This window comes from Athene noctua, chromosome 5 (genome assembly GCF_965140245.1).
Source record: "Athene noctua chromosome 5, bAthNoc1.hap1.1, whole genome shotgun sequence".
Lineage (NCBI taxonomy): Eukaryota > Metazoa > Chordata > Aves > Strigiformes > Strigidae > Athene > Athene noctua.
In genome coordinates, this window is record NC_134041.1 from 57,295,306 (window position 1) to 57,309,753 (window position 14,448).

Here is a 14,448-nt window from a genome sequence, read left to right on the forward strand (position 1 = left end):
TGTTCAGGAATATGTGAAGTGAAAGCATTATGTCTGTCCTGCCAGAGAGCAGTGTTAGAAAAGGGAAGTTTTATGCATTCTAAAGGGCCTTGAGCAGTTCTGAGCCATTAAAAACTGTATAGGAAAGGAGGCTGTCCCTGCTGTCCCGTGGCCAGAGAGGTCGATAATAACGCCAAGCCTGCAAAGCTGCGTGTCCCAGCTTTACGGTGCATGCACCCCACTGGCTGCCATGTTGTGTCTGGACCAAACCCAAAGAAAACCTTCTCTTGCTGCTTCTTTGTTCAGTCACTTTCTCCGTTCAGACCCGTGACCTTGTCCGGTCAGCACCATCTCCAGTGACCGTGATCACTGCTTCTGTGGATTTAATGAAAATTCCAATTGTCTTCTGCACCCATCTAAGTAATGCTGTCTCTTCCCTGAGCAGCATGCCCTGCTTGCGTGTATTTGTTTGTATATATTCCCTTTATTGATAATGCTTGCAGGAGTTGCAGCCACACAACTAGAAAACTTACTTGTAAGAAAAAATAGTATTTAAACTTGTCTTCTTAGTAGAAACAGGTTTATGACTTTGTTCTGTCTTATTTGGTGCATTTGTTTTCCTATCCCCTGCTAACTTTGAGCCCTTTGACCAAATGCAGCCAAATTTAAGAGAGATGCAGAGCTCTCAGAAATTCCTGTAGGTTTCAGGAAAATGAGCAGCCAAAAGGAGAGAAATCCCTGCTGGTGTGCCCACCAAGAGAAAGCCTGCAGTGTGACATCCACCCAAATTGGACACTACCTGGGAGGGAGAAATTATAAATACCTCTCTTCCCAGGAAAAGCTCACATCCCATTTAGATACTAGAGAATCCAACCCTGAGGAAACAAGGCCTCATTAGTGTCATTGCCCAAGGAACTACTTAATTAAAGGACAACAGAGTTGAGAGCATTGTTATATAGGCCTTTGTTCCTTACACCTGGTCATTTCCATTGATGTAAAGTGTCATCTTTCTGATCTGGTAGCATTTTGCACCCACTTTAGACAAGTATTCCTGACCAGTCAAGGAGGTGCAAAGCAAGGAAGAATCAGACCTTTATTACTGAGGTAATTATAGCCTTACCTAACCATCAGGTGGAGGGTGTACACCTCTATTAGCCAGTGCTCCCACAAAGAGAACAAAGGCTGGCTGGAAAGTGGGAGCCACCCAGGGAGCATCCCTGTGTCCAGCTACACCACTCTCAAGCGGCAGACATGCTGGGGAGGTCATGACCACAAGCTCCTGCATCTCCCAGTCTCCTGCTTGCTTTCCTGGTTTTAATTCCAACTTGACTTAGCGATACTGGTGAAGGCCATGAGATGGGGAGACTAAAACGAGGAACTGTACCATAACTGAGGAAATCAGCTCTCAGTTAAAATGCTAAAGGAGGTAGGGGGTAGCTTTCAAAGCTTGTCTCAGCAACTAGCCTAATTCTGTTTTCAAAAGCCACTGTTGAGTGCTTTTGAAAATTTTATCCGAGATGCTTGGCTCAAAGACCTTAACCAAAGATTTTTTTTTTTCTCTATCTGCTATACGAAAGCTAAATATAAACCGACGTTATTGAACAAAACCCTAACAAAACCCCTGTTGCAGGTCTAGAAAAATCTTTACTCAGAAAATCAAATTATTGGAGACCAGCATCTAAAGTGTTGTTCAGTTTTGAATGCCTCTTGTTTTGTGTACGCAATTTGGCATACAAAAAACCACGTTATTTCTAACAGCAAATATTTGCTTTCTGTTCATTTTATCTTCTATTTGCCTTTTGTTCTCCTGCCCTCAGAAAATCAGGACCTCAATGTCTCTAGAAGGGTAGTTAAAGTTGCTTTTGAAAACATGGGTTAGTCTATTTTACCCATACAACTCTGTGCATATGTGTCTGCTGTTTGTCTGAAGAGCGTCTTAATGACTTTTCCGCTGATTGCCTGTGGGACCACAGGCAAGTCATAAAGGTAGCCTGTGCCTCAGTTTACCCACTGCAACTTCATTAATGCTAACCTACCTCACGAGGTGTTGTAATGTTTAATATATTATGTGCTCTGTAATCCTTGGATTAAATGTATTATGTAAGTGAAAAGCACCCATTTGATGTGTATGTAAATGCGGCAGTATTATAGGTAGGAGGGTCATTTGGGTGTAAGTGTAATACAAGTGCTGGCAAAAGGCAAAAGGGATTCCATTGTATTGACTTATTTTTAAAGAGCTTTTTATTTACTGAAATGCTCTGGACACCCAGAAAGAGAGACATTCCTCACTAAGTAGCTCTGCTGTTTCATCTGTCTTGAAGTGCTTTGATAAATGGATTGAAACTTGTCGGCTTTTCCTGTAGTTTCTGAGACTCCCTCTGGAAACTCTGTTGAAATGTTATTATTGTAACTTCTTAGAGAGCTGCTTAATGAATTGTAACAGATATCCCTGTGAGTCCCGCAGATGCCACAAGGACTGTGCTTCCTCTCCTTCCCGCAGCAGAAGCAAACTGGTGCCACGCAAATGCCTGGCAGCAGAGCTCATGTCCTCTTCCACCAAGAGCAGTTGGTCTCTTGCCAGGGAAAATACTTCTCACCTTCACAAGGCTTCAGCCCAAGCTTTGTGTCCCAGCTGGGTGATCAGTGGGCCTTCGGTGACATCGAATGTAGCCAGATGTTGTCCCTTGGGTTAGACATGAATTTTATCTTTTAAGAAGAAACCCTAGGAAGGACAATAAATTAGCATGGGTTTAGGTCTGTGTTGGTTGATTTCCTCTGTCTCTAGGATGAGATATTTTGCCTTGCATGCAGTGCCTGAACTATCCTGAAGCTGACTGGTGACTTGGGTGCCTATGGACAGTCTGAACTCAGGCTGCCCACAGGCCCCACCTGCCCTCGGAGCAGCCTTTTCTCAGGCAGAAGTTATAAGATGTCTCTACATGGGCAGATGAGATGGATAGAGCGGTTAAGTATAGCATCTCTCCTGAAGCACATGAATGACCTGGCAGGGCTTAGATCTGCCTGAGGAAATACTCTGAGAGGGTGGTCAGAGGTGTCTGACAGGGACATGTGTGTAGCGTGGTGCTGCAGTAGAAAGACGTCAACCATCCTGGGATCACCTTGGACCCCAATAATGTCCTATACTGTTGCATCCCACAGTGAAGCAAGAGGATGCCATGGTGACTTCTTATTTCCTCCCTCCAACCTATTCAGAGGAATCTCATTCCTCCTCAGCTCTCTCTGAAGCAGGGCGCATGACCGGTGATATGCTTGGTTGTGTAGCATGGTTGTGCTGGGTAAGCGCAAAGATCTTTGTCCTGATGCAGTGGTCACTTGAAAGTTTAAAAGTTTTTTTTGGTGTTTGTTTTTTTTAATCTTCTCACTGGGTTTCAGTTGTCCTTGGTTTTGGAAGAATATGAAACTGCGCTATTGCTCCTCGGGTTGTCTTGAAGCACAAAATGGGTAAATGCACAACCCCAGCAGCATTAACAGCTGTGCCCCGTGCCCCAGCTGCGGCAGGGCTGACAGGTGTCTGCAGTAGATAGCGCTGGCCATCTCCAGCCCTTCCCTCCAAATATGAACTTGGGCCACACTGAGTGATGTACTCAGGAAGACAGGTAGGGAACTTTGGAGGAGCTCCTGGTCAGTGTGGTGTTGGAGCAGAACCACGAAGCGGCTGGGTATGGGCCCCCTCTCCACAGTGAGGCCTCAGAGGTGCCCCCATTACCCTCGGCACATTGAGGCCATGTTTGATTTTTCTCAGCTTTTTATTTCACTTTTTATTAACATTTTGCATATTAAAATTTGTGTAGGCAGCCAGAAGAGAGCAGCATCTACACAATACTCGACACAATGAAGAGGATTAGGAATCAGTGGCTCAGTTCTTTGGGACCTGAACTGTGGGGGTGTGGGGGTGGTAAAGTGTCCTTTCTTTACACTTCATTTTTAAAGTATTTCTACTTCCTTTCTGTGTATCCTCACTAAAATATGATCCATGTCCAATACTGATTTGTGGTCTCAGCTGATAGTTTCAAAAAATTAAATAAAACTAGGGTTACCTTGGTCTTTTTGCTGAGCTGTTCCCATTTGCTTTTAAAGTTACTTCCCTCTTCTCAACCAGCCAACCTAATAGTGTGCATACCTAGGTACAGTGATGCCAAAATAGGAAGTTATTTTCAAAATAATGACTAGTGATTTGGGATTTTTCTGGTATTTTCTGTCATAAAATCCCTCCAGTATTTTCATTCACAGTAGGAATGCTCTGGAAATCAAACCTACCAAAGCTGCCTCTGTTTATTCCTCCCAAAGTGAAATTATCCATGTCCTCTTGTCCCTCATGAGATCCCGGAGGAAACTGTCTGCACAGACACATTGACACATCTTTGGTGCATTCCACATGAACCAGTGAAATTACACCAGAAATATTACTTTAGCCCACAGAGCATGTGCACACTGTGCTGTCTGTACAGGGTACACACACACACACACATGCCCCAGCAATCTCTCCCATTTAAATTTCAGAATAAGCCATTCAAGACTCTGCTGTGTGATTCACTTCATGACTGTGAGCTGTATACGTTCCTCAAAAACTAATGGGTATTCTGTGAATTTTACCACTTTGCAAAAATATTTGACGTGGGTTTAGTTGTTTTTAATATTGAGGTTTCAGAAATCTCAGTAATTGTCATGATTACTGTGTGTAATAGAAATTAGAAGGAAGCCTGGGTTTTGGCTTTGAAGCTACCTACTTCTAAGAGTACTTTTTTTAAAAGTTTTGTTTTTAAGGTGCTTCTTCATTTCCCAGCTAAACTTTCCCCAGATTACGTGTTAGCTATGATAGCCATTCTATAGTTAGATTTTAATCAGCCTCAGTACACAGTAATGTTAAACACTGAAAGAGCTACTAATTAATCGCCTTTCTGTATGTAACAGAGAGATAAATATCCATCCCGGAGGAATTGTAATTTCATGGTTTCTAATGATGGTTAGATTACATTATCTGGATCACTTAGGCTGTGGGTGTCATAAAAAATGCTCAGAGTCATTTATATTCAGTTTAATTTTTTTTTTAACTTTGTAAGCCTCAGAAAATAATGCGACGTTAGCAAGTCTGTTTCATATTTTAGTTAAATATACCTTTGTTGCACTGACTGAATGGATTCAGATGACAGTGACAAACTCAGTTCTTTTCTATTTAACATGCACCCTCTGCAATCAAATTAACAATGTACAAATTTTCATCAGGCTGTCTGTTGAGTTCCTTGGCATTGTTGAGCTTGGGGGAAAGATTTTCTTTTCGGATGTCCATTTGTAATGAGTGTTTTCTGCTAATTCTTGTACATTCTGTAAAGTCTCCGTTGTCTGTCTTGAACCAAGAATTAACTGGACCTTTGGGCTGTATCAGGCTGTGACTCAAATAAAATTATACAATCCAATAGCAGTATGAACCTTCATTTTCCCCTCCCCACTTCTAACAGATTGGAGTCCATGTGCGACTTGTATGCCTGCACATCTGCGTCCATGACACACTTAAATTTGGTAGCTACAAGAACACACACAAAAAAGTCCTACTCCATGTGTATATTGTAATAGGTAATAGCTGCATATTTTGAAGTTATACACAGTCATATTTAAAAGGCTGAAACTTCTTTGAACTGCTGTGTTGGAGGGGGAAGTTAATTGTTTCTGAATGAGGATGATACTCCCTTTCCATATCAATTATGTGTACTACTCCGAATTATCAATAATGCTCGTTTCCAATCTCCATCGTTTTCAGTTTCACAGCAGCTGAGTGCACTTGGAGAAAGTTGCTTAGGTTCCAGGGCTGTAGCCCCTTTCCCCATCCACCGGGAGCCAGAGGTGGGAGGGAATCCCAGAGGAGCAAGATGAGATAAAGAAAAGTGATATATTTCCAATAGAGAGTTTGTCATCAGTTAGCTAAAATTGCTTCTGAAGTTTCACTGGCAACTGTTTTACACGTCTGACTTAGTGACGAAGGAACTGTACTATCTTAATAGAGAACTCCAGAACTTCAGAAGGGTTTCTCCTTGTTTGAATGCACAGCACAATGAATTTGTACCCACAGAGCATTCACCACTTACATTTCAAAACCTACAGCACACTAAACGTGAAACTTTTGTTCAAATTTCAAGGATTTTGATAGCCCAAGTGAATAGGCACTGCCTATTGATTTTTCCCTTACAATGACTCTTGGATAACCTATTTTCTCATTTATTTTTAACGACAGCTCATGAGATTTTACAGCAATTCTGCCCAACCTCCTAATATCAAAATCCCTCCTTGACCCTGAAAATTGTAATTCTGCTATAGATCACAGCTGCTGAATATTACCTTTTACTAAGCTGGTTAAATAAAATATGTCCAAATCACTAGATCCCACAGGCCATGACTGCAATTCTAATTATACAGGGTCTGTATTTCTGCTCTACTGTACAGAAAAGCACAGCTCTCTCTGAGTCCACACCAAAGTGTGGGAATCCAGAATATTGGTTCTAGTTTTGAATTTAAAAAAAAAAAAAAAAAAAGTTACACCACTCTTCAATGATTTTCCTGTAAAACTTTTACAAGGGAACCAAACCCTTTTGATGTGTTCCATACAATAAAATGCTGTGTAAGTCTGGAGGACAGAAGCATGTGGCGAGAATTTTCTTGTGACTGGGGGATGGGTGTATTTGATGTGTACCCATTTCAAAATCAAAAAAAAAAAAAAAAAAAAAAATCTCTCACTACTCTTAGGCTGCATATTCTGCACAATGGCTCAGGAAACCAATGTAAGAAAACTAATTCTGGCCATTAAACATATCCTTTCCCCTCCCACTGCTTATTCAAAGAGTGATCACATGCTCCCTGCTGCAAGTTACACCATTATAGGATTTAGATATGGAAGAAACCTATTAGATTAGCCGTTCCACCTACTGATGTGGGATTGTTCCCTGGAGAACCTTATTCATTAGTGGATCACAGCCTAACCTTGTGGGCACGCTGTGCCAAGACCATCTTGGTTTTGTTCTGCTTTTTCCCCCAGTCCTTTCCCTCTGGTGGTTAAGAGAGCAGCTGAGGGGGTGGTTTGGTGAGGAGCATGATGGAGAAGATGAGATTCCTTAGTTTCGTGGTCAGACTGGTGTTTTGGATGCTTGAGTGTGTATATATTTATGTGGATGATTAATTTGTGTACTTGTTTTAATTAGTATCCAAGTACAGAGGACTAGATGGGGATGGGGGGTGATCTTGTTCAATATAATTCACTGTAAGATCTTCTGGAGCCCAGTGGTCTCCTACAGCAAATTGCCTTCATGGCTTGCCCTGATTCTGCAGTGTCCTCAGATCTAGTCTCCATTTTACTTTCTGCTTTCACTCTTTTGTGAGCAGATGGAGCCAAACTTTTAATTGCTTGTCTGCCATAGAAGGCAGCTTGGCATTTTACTGCTTTTCCAGGACAGAAAGTTTTTATTTCAGTTATTCTATGGTCTGATCCTATAAAACTCTGCGTTTTCCAGGGCAGCTGTGTGTGCTTGGCATGCCTCACCATTGTGTACTTGGGCACTTTTACCTGGCTTTCCTACTCCAAACTTTTCCTCTCAAAGCTTCACTTACACCTCCTTACAACTTTTCCTAGTGATTCCACTTATCCAGAATCCCTGGGAGGACCTCAGCACCAGCCCATTCTCTGGGGTCAGCCACTTGCAATTTAATACTCTGATTCAAACCCACTATCGAAGCACCTTAAGTCTGTCACTTTAGTCAAGCTTATTCGTTTGTACCATGTGGGAGCTGCCAGTTCTTCCCTATTCTGGACCCTGTGGATACGAGCCCTGCACCATTCTGCAGCTGCACCCACCTTTCCTGACAGGCCACCCATGCGTGAACTACTCCCTCCAGGCCTCTGCAACATCCCCAGAGGTGAAACCAAGGTTCAGAGAGGTCTGTCTGCAAGCAAACATCTGCTGACTCCAACATGGAGCAACATGAGTACTGCAGAGCCCAGACCAGGTAGGTACAGAGAGCCATCACCACGCAGGAGACTGCATCCTTCAGAGATGCACTCCCTCTTCGTCTGAGGACCTGGTCCTCAGAGCTTCCCTTCAGGTGATTAAGACTGGGAAAAGTGTGAGAAAGGGAGGGGAGAAAAGACTACTGCTTCCATCCTGCAGTTTCAAAGTTCTGGTTTCCGCCCTCAGAATATAATAAATGGCTGCTGAGTTACTTGACATGGAGCTAAAGTCTGTAGGGTGAATTTTCAGAGCAATGCACAGGAAATTATATGCACAATTACTGTTGTTAACAGAGCCTGGGCATGTAACTCCCTGCACAGCAGGCTGGAAATCTTCCCCATGCATGTTTAATGGGGTTTGGGTTGCTACATTCCTAGGGCTGTGTCCCTTTTCTAATGCCTAATGTCCTGGATGAAACAAAGGAAGTACTGAATGTAAAAGAGATTTTATTTTTCTATTAAAATATTATTCTCTTGATCTGCAGTCTCCCTCTAATGCCAGATAACTTCTTGCCTCACTCAGTGATCCCTTAACCTTTCTGTTCTGTGAGAAAAAAAAAAAAAGAGAAAAAAATTTACAGCTTTATTTATTTATTTTTCTTCTTCTAAATGTGTTCCACATAACCTGCTCATCGATGTTCATACAAATGAGTATGTACGTGTTCACACAGGCAGCACAGTTATTCTAGTGATGGATGTTGCTGAAATAAGTGTAGATCATAACACAGAAAATATTCGTCTAAATCTTCACGCGTAAATGCTTCTGAGTGAATACTGTATTTGTACATCTTCATAGGAAAGTGAATTGTATGTGCCTTTTCACTAATCACGCATATATTCAAAATATCTCCCTTCTCAGGAGGTTATTTATGTGGTATTTAAACTTCAGTACATTGTACACTGGGAAGGATCTGTAAATTTGGAATTGTCTTTTGCTTCCATGCATTTTATTTATTTTTATGTACTTTAATTTTTATCCTTTCCTCTGAAGAAAGTTCTCATCTCTTGCACCTAGATCAAGTCAAATGGACTTTAATTATCTTCAATAAAAATTAGATTACTCCTCTAAACTAACAGTTTTGAAGCTAAAAGGACCTTATATTTACAGCTGTGCTGTCTTACTGATTGAAATTTTCTTCCACCCATATTATGCTTGACTTTCCAACTTTCTGCAAGGTCTGAAGGCAGAAAGCAAGGTGCTGTAAACTGAGACTAGAAACACCAAAGTAAAAACACACACACATCAAATATATATACATATAAAAATACATCAAATACATATACAAGTTTCTAAAAGGTTTTAATCATTCTAAAATTGCACATGATTGCTCTCCAGCTCCCCAAAATGCTTTCATCTGAGAGCAGAAAAAAGTGTAGCTTTCTCAAGTTTTAAAAGCATTGTTGGGGCATGTCTAATAGATTTGTCTAAGTCTCTGTGTCTTGATATATGCAGCATGGTTGATTGTATTCTCCTTAGCATAGATCCTGAAACTGTAAATAAATTTTTGAAGTAAATAGCCACTTGATAATTGCTTAATGAAGTATCATACACCAGCAGTTTTGAATAATAATAATAATAAAAAAAAAAAAAAATAGTTCAAAACTACCGTGTGGTGTCTCTTTTTGCTGGAAATGGGCTTTTACTTTTAAACTTCTGTTATATTTGGAGAGAAGTAATCCCACGGAAAATGATACCAGTACTAATAGGGAACATATTATCTTTCATGTGGGTATTTTTTTCATGTTTAAGGTTTCTTTGTTATTATCTCAGTAGCAAGACTCTCCACACAGTCTTAGGCAGAAAATCAAAATATGCCTTAAAGCAATAATCTTTTAATAAGTATCAAATGTCTTTCAATGAGATAAAAGAATTCTGTAGCATGCTTATACACACACACACACACACACACACTTACTTCACCATTAATCTTATTTTATACCTTTTCAACAATATTTTGAGGGATATATTTTTCTTTTTTTTTTTTTTAACCAAGACTAAAACCTCCTCACAAATTTTCAATACTTAAATTTATACATGCTATTATAATAAAAAAAAATTTTAATTGGTCTCTCCACTTGTTGGGGGTCCTTGTTCAGAGGACTTTGGGAGATGGGAGCACCTCCTGTGGCATCAGACATTTCCATCATCCAAAACACAGGTGTTGCTCCGAACTTCTTTAAGACACCAACTTGGAGAATTGTCTTTTTGCACTGGTTTTTCAGGAGTGCAGGGTCGAGTGTATTCACACAGCCAAATTTCAGCTGGGTGAAGCTGAGTTCCTTCAGAGGAGGGTGCAAGGAGTCTGCATAACTCTGCTAATGGACACAAAGGGACACTGGGCTTTAGTATCCAGGCCCAGACTTGTCCCACATAACTTTAGGTTCTTACTGAGGGAAACTAAGTCAGCAGGTTAGCGATCTGAGGTGCCTTCTATAGGCAGCAAGGGTGCATGGGCAAGGTCCCTAAAATTAGGTTGGGGAAATGCTCTGCCAGTCCTCTGCCAAGGAGGACAGGGACGAACGCAGCAGGCATGGTTACTCTGCAGATGAAAGCGGAGGAAGTCTGGACTGATGAGGGGGAAAGGTTCAACCTTCTCCTTTGCTAATGAGGGGAAAGAATATTTCGTGCTCTTAACTCTGATCCAGTGTTAGACATCAGTCTGTTTCTTGAGAGGAGAACAATTATCTATCTGTGTCCAATATCAAATTGCAATGCATGTTTCTCAGCCCTGCTGCTTAGCTGTGCCTGTGACATGCAAAGTCCCGTGCTCGCTCGGTGGTGTTGGAGCACACACGCTTTGTGCTGAGTCCCTCCTCCTCGTGGTGAGAAGCTGGAGTATTACGGCCCAACAGAAAATGTGAAGGAAAGGAGGTGCTGCACTGCAGAGTGCAGAGCTGCTATATTCTCCAGTGACTTAAATGGGGCCTTGAGGGAGTGAAGTGGTAAAAAGTTGGGTTTTTTGTAAAATGGTGCCTCTTGCACCTTGGCTTCAGTGACAACAAGCCACAAGTGGCCTACATGCCACAGGTTAGGTTGTCACAGTTGTTCTCTTTCCTAATACTCCTTATGACAAATACTCCTAATTGCTTCTTACCTTCACACTCTTCCGTGCCTCCTGGCTAAGACATCCATCTGTAGCCTTTATGTTTGTCTTTTCAAAGCTTGGCCTTAGTTGTGTCTATCTGTGTTTTCTGTTTCTTACTGGCTTGAGCATCCCCTCCCCATCTCCCCATCCCTCTGTGCCTGCAGAGCTACACGCGGGCACCTGCCAGCTGCTTCGGGAACCAAAATCTTCACACCTTTCCCCACAGCTGAGCAGCACATTGACCCGTGTTTGCTACACCTGGTACATAAAGATGCACAACTTTCTTCTCTTTGAATAACCCAAAGCATGCGTGACACATTGAATCTGAATATAGAAATGCTAACACCAGCTACTTAGAGGAAAATGCAGCGAAAGGAAAAATAAAATGAAACCAAATGTTGTTTGTCTCTTTTATGGAGTTGGGTACAATTTTCATACCTCCTGAGCCAGACCTCCCTTAACGTATATGGTGGTGCTAATTTGAGTTGTGAACTCATGATTACTTTTTAAAGAAATGTACATATTAGTGTTGCAAGAAAGAGACTTTGAAAGCCTTTTAAGTATCTTTCTCATTAATTTACTTAATCCTCTGATCTTGCCTTCTTTAAAGTTGTTTATTTTTAAAAGAAAGACAAAAGTGAACTGGAAAGCTTTGCTACTAAAAGAAAGGTTTTTAAAACTGTATGTGATACAAAGTAATTAAGATAACATAAATGTAGGTGTAAATAGTACACAAACACACTGAGTGGGTGTGCTGGGAGAGCTTCCTCCACCAACTTCCAAGGGAAGCAGCGGACAGGGTAGCAGACCGTTACTTCAGCCACAGTAAAACCTTGCTTTCTACATTTTTATTTTCTTCAGTATTTCTAAATGCCGCAAGACACCAAAATTAAAGGTTTTTGTAGTGGAGAAGGTGGACCAAAATTCTTTATCTGATAGAACTTTAAAATGTTCAAATTATTTTTTGTTTCGAGGTGTTCTACAAAAATTTTCAAAAGTGACCTGAGATTTCAGATTCCTGCGCTTCAGGGTGCTCAGCTTGGGATGTGTAACGAGATTTTTTTTTTTCTGAAGTTAAGTTGCTTGGCCATCTCTGGAAATCAGAGTCCCTCCACAGTGCTCACTAGAGGCACCCAAAACTTATCTTTATTTTTAAAGATTTTATTCATCTAACCGGGACAGGGTAGGCTTGAATTTTGGATGAAAGAAAACTGAGATGAGCAGGGAAGTTATTCCCCAAGGACAATATACTCAGTGATACTATGAGCCAGCAACCCCCGTAGCTTTCAGAATCTCTCATGATCTGACTGGATGTCTTTTGCCCGAGGCTGAAAATCTCTTCCTCTCTAAAACCAAAGAGATGTTGGCTGTGAGTTATGATTAGTAATAGAGTCCATTTGTGGTGAGGTGGGGGGGAAGGGGAGATGAGGGACCCAGAATCATAAGATTTTGTGTTCAACTTATTTCCAAGCAACCATGGATGACTGCCCTGGTCTGGGTAGTTCACAGCTTGAAGATAAAAACTAAGAGAGAGCACAGGGAACAGCAAAGGGAGAACAAACAAGCAAATTATATGTAAGTAGTCTGCATTCTTTATAAGTGGCATAATTGAAATATCGCAGGTTGAAGGAAAAACTCAGGGAGTTACACTATCTAAAAGGCCACCTGGAAAAGAGATGAAGATTGCTAGGGTGAAGTGCTGTCAGGAAAACAAACCCAAATGAGCATATTGGCAAAACAGAGTGGGAAGATATCCAAGTGCCTGCTCAGTGCATCAGCACCCAACTCCTCTCACCCGCAGAGTAAGAGGATGGCAGCACTGCAGTGCTGACAAGGGTGTCAGACACTCATCCACGGTCAACTCTCACTGGAGTGTCTGGGTGAACTGCGTGAAAACGTTCCAAATTTGGAGGCCCAGAGAGGGGGTAAGTTGTGTTTGGCTGCGCTCTAATTGCATCCTTGCATTACTATGCAATTAAATGCTGCCATGGTTTGCTCAAGAGGCGGGTTCGTGCCAGCTCCATTCCTGGGCAGCCCCGGAGGCTGGAGGAGCTCATGGCTCTCGCTCTGGGGGGCTGACCTGCTCGGATGGCTCCGCGACTCTGCTGCCAGCCCTGCTGACAGTACCTGTCTTCCCAGGATGATGTGCTTTCCTCCTGTAGTGTGGTTCTCTTAGCAGGCTTTAAAAGTTTGAGACATTGCATAGAAAATGTAGGGCAGGGAGAACACATCGATTTTCACTGATTTCATGTATCTTAGGAAAGAGATGACTAGAGAAAAATGCGAGCGCAGTTTTCCATAGCATTTTGTATGGCTGCTTTCAATGCATACCTCAAAGGGAGCCAGTGTCTTGTGGAAAATACGCAACTCTGTCAAGCTACAGAGGAGAAAAGAAGAATAATTTTGCTCTTGCTTTACAGATCACTATAGTTCTGATGTCAAGAATAGCATAGTAAAGTAGCACAAGTTCCTGAATGAAAGGAAAAGCAGCATTTAACCCCCATATTGGAATGTGCTCCTCATTTCTAATGTGTCCCTCACTAAATCCTCGTCTGTAGGGGAGAGGTGGGAAGGAGGAAAACAGATTTATAACTCCCAGTGTGTAGGACTGCTGGTGTGGGCCTCAGCTTCATCAGCTGATATCACGGGGGTCTGGGGTACAAGGAATGGATGCAGAAGACAGAGGCAGAAGTGAATCTCCCTGTAGGCTGAAGCTTTGAGCAACAAGTCAGTCCTTTGCAAACTTGTCTTGTTTAACCCTAAATGGGTCACAGCCAAAAGCAGCAGAGGGTGCCAGTGCAGTGAGGGTAGCAAAGAGCACTACTGGCCAGCCTTCAGGGAGGGAACTCATCGGCAGCAGCATCAGGGACTTTTTTCTGGGCTTTCTTGAGATCCCAGGTGTGGTCTGGCTCCTGGATTCCTGCAGGAGGCTCCTTTTATTTCTGGCCATCCTCCCAGTCTCCTGGGGAGCAGCTGCAGCACAAGACAGTTTTTCCAAAGCATGTGAGTGGCAGACAGCCCTCAGTCAGCCCAGGAGCATGCAGCCTCCACTGGAGCATATCTAGGTAAAAACTAAGAGAGTAAGCCTAGATTGCATGTCTGCATTTCATCTGAAAACCCCGCCAAGAGCAAGAGGAGCTCAAGGTCCCTGTGCCTTGAAGCTCCTCTGTCCTGGGCACCTGGCAGCTGGTGCCACTTTGTGCTGTAGGCAAGTGGTCTATGAATCATAGAATCATTTACGTTGGAAAAGACCTTTAAGATCATCAAGTTCCATCATGAAGAATGTGTGTGGCCTGACTCCAGTAGTTCATTGCTTCCTCTGTTCTAGCAGAGCCTACTTTGGGTTTATGGGCATTGAGGAGGTACAGGGGG

The 14,448-nt window shown here is 42.2% G+C and overlaps 1 protein-coding gene across 4 annotated transcripts in view; it reads left to right on the top strand.

Annotated features, from left to right (window-relative positions):
* Window positions 1-5,414, top strand: part of VTI1A (vesicle transport through interaction with t-SNAREs 1A) — a 286,743-nt gene extending 281,329 nt beyond the window's left edge. For all 4 annotated transcript variants that reach the window (XM_074907749.1, XM_074907747.1, XM_074907751.1 and 1 more), the window contains one exon: window positions 1-5,414. This exon is cut by the window's left edge and continues 5,981 nt beyond it. The gene's annotated coding sequence lies outside the window, so the exon portion shown is untranslated.
* The last annotated feature ends 9,034 nt before the right edge of the window (window positions 5,415-14,448 follow it).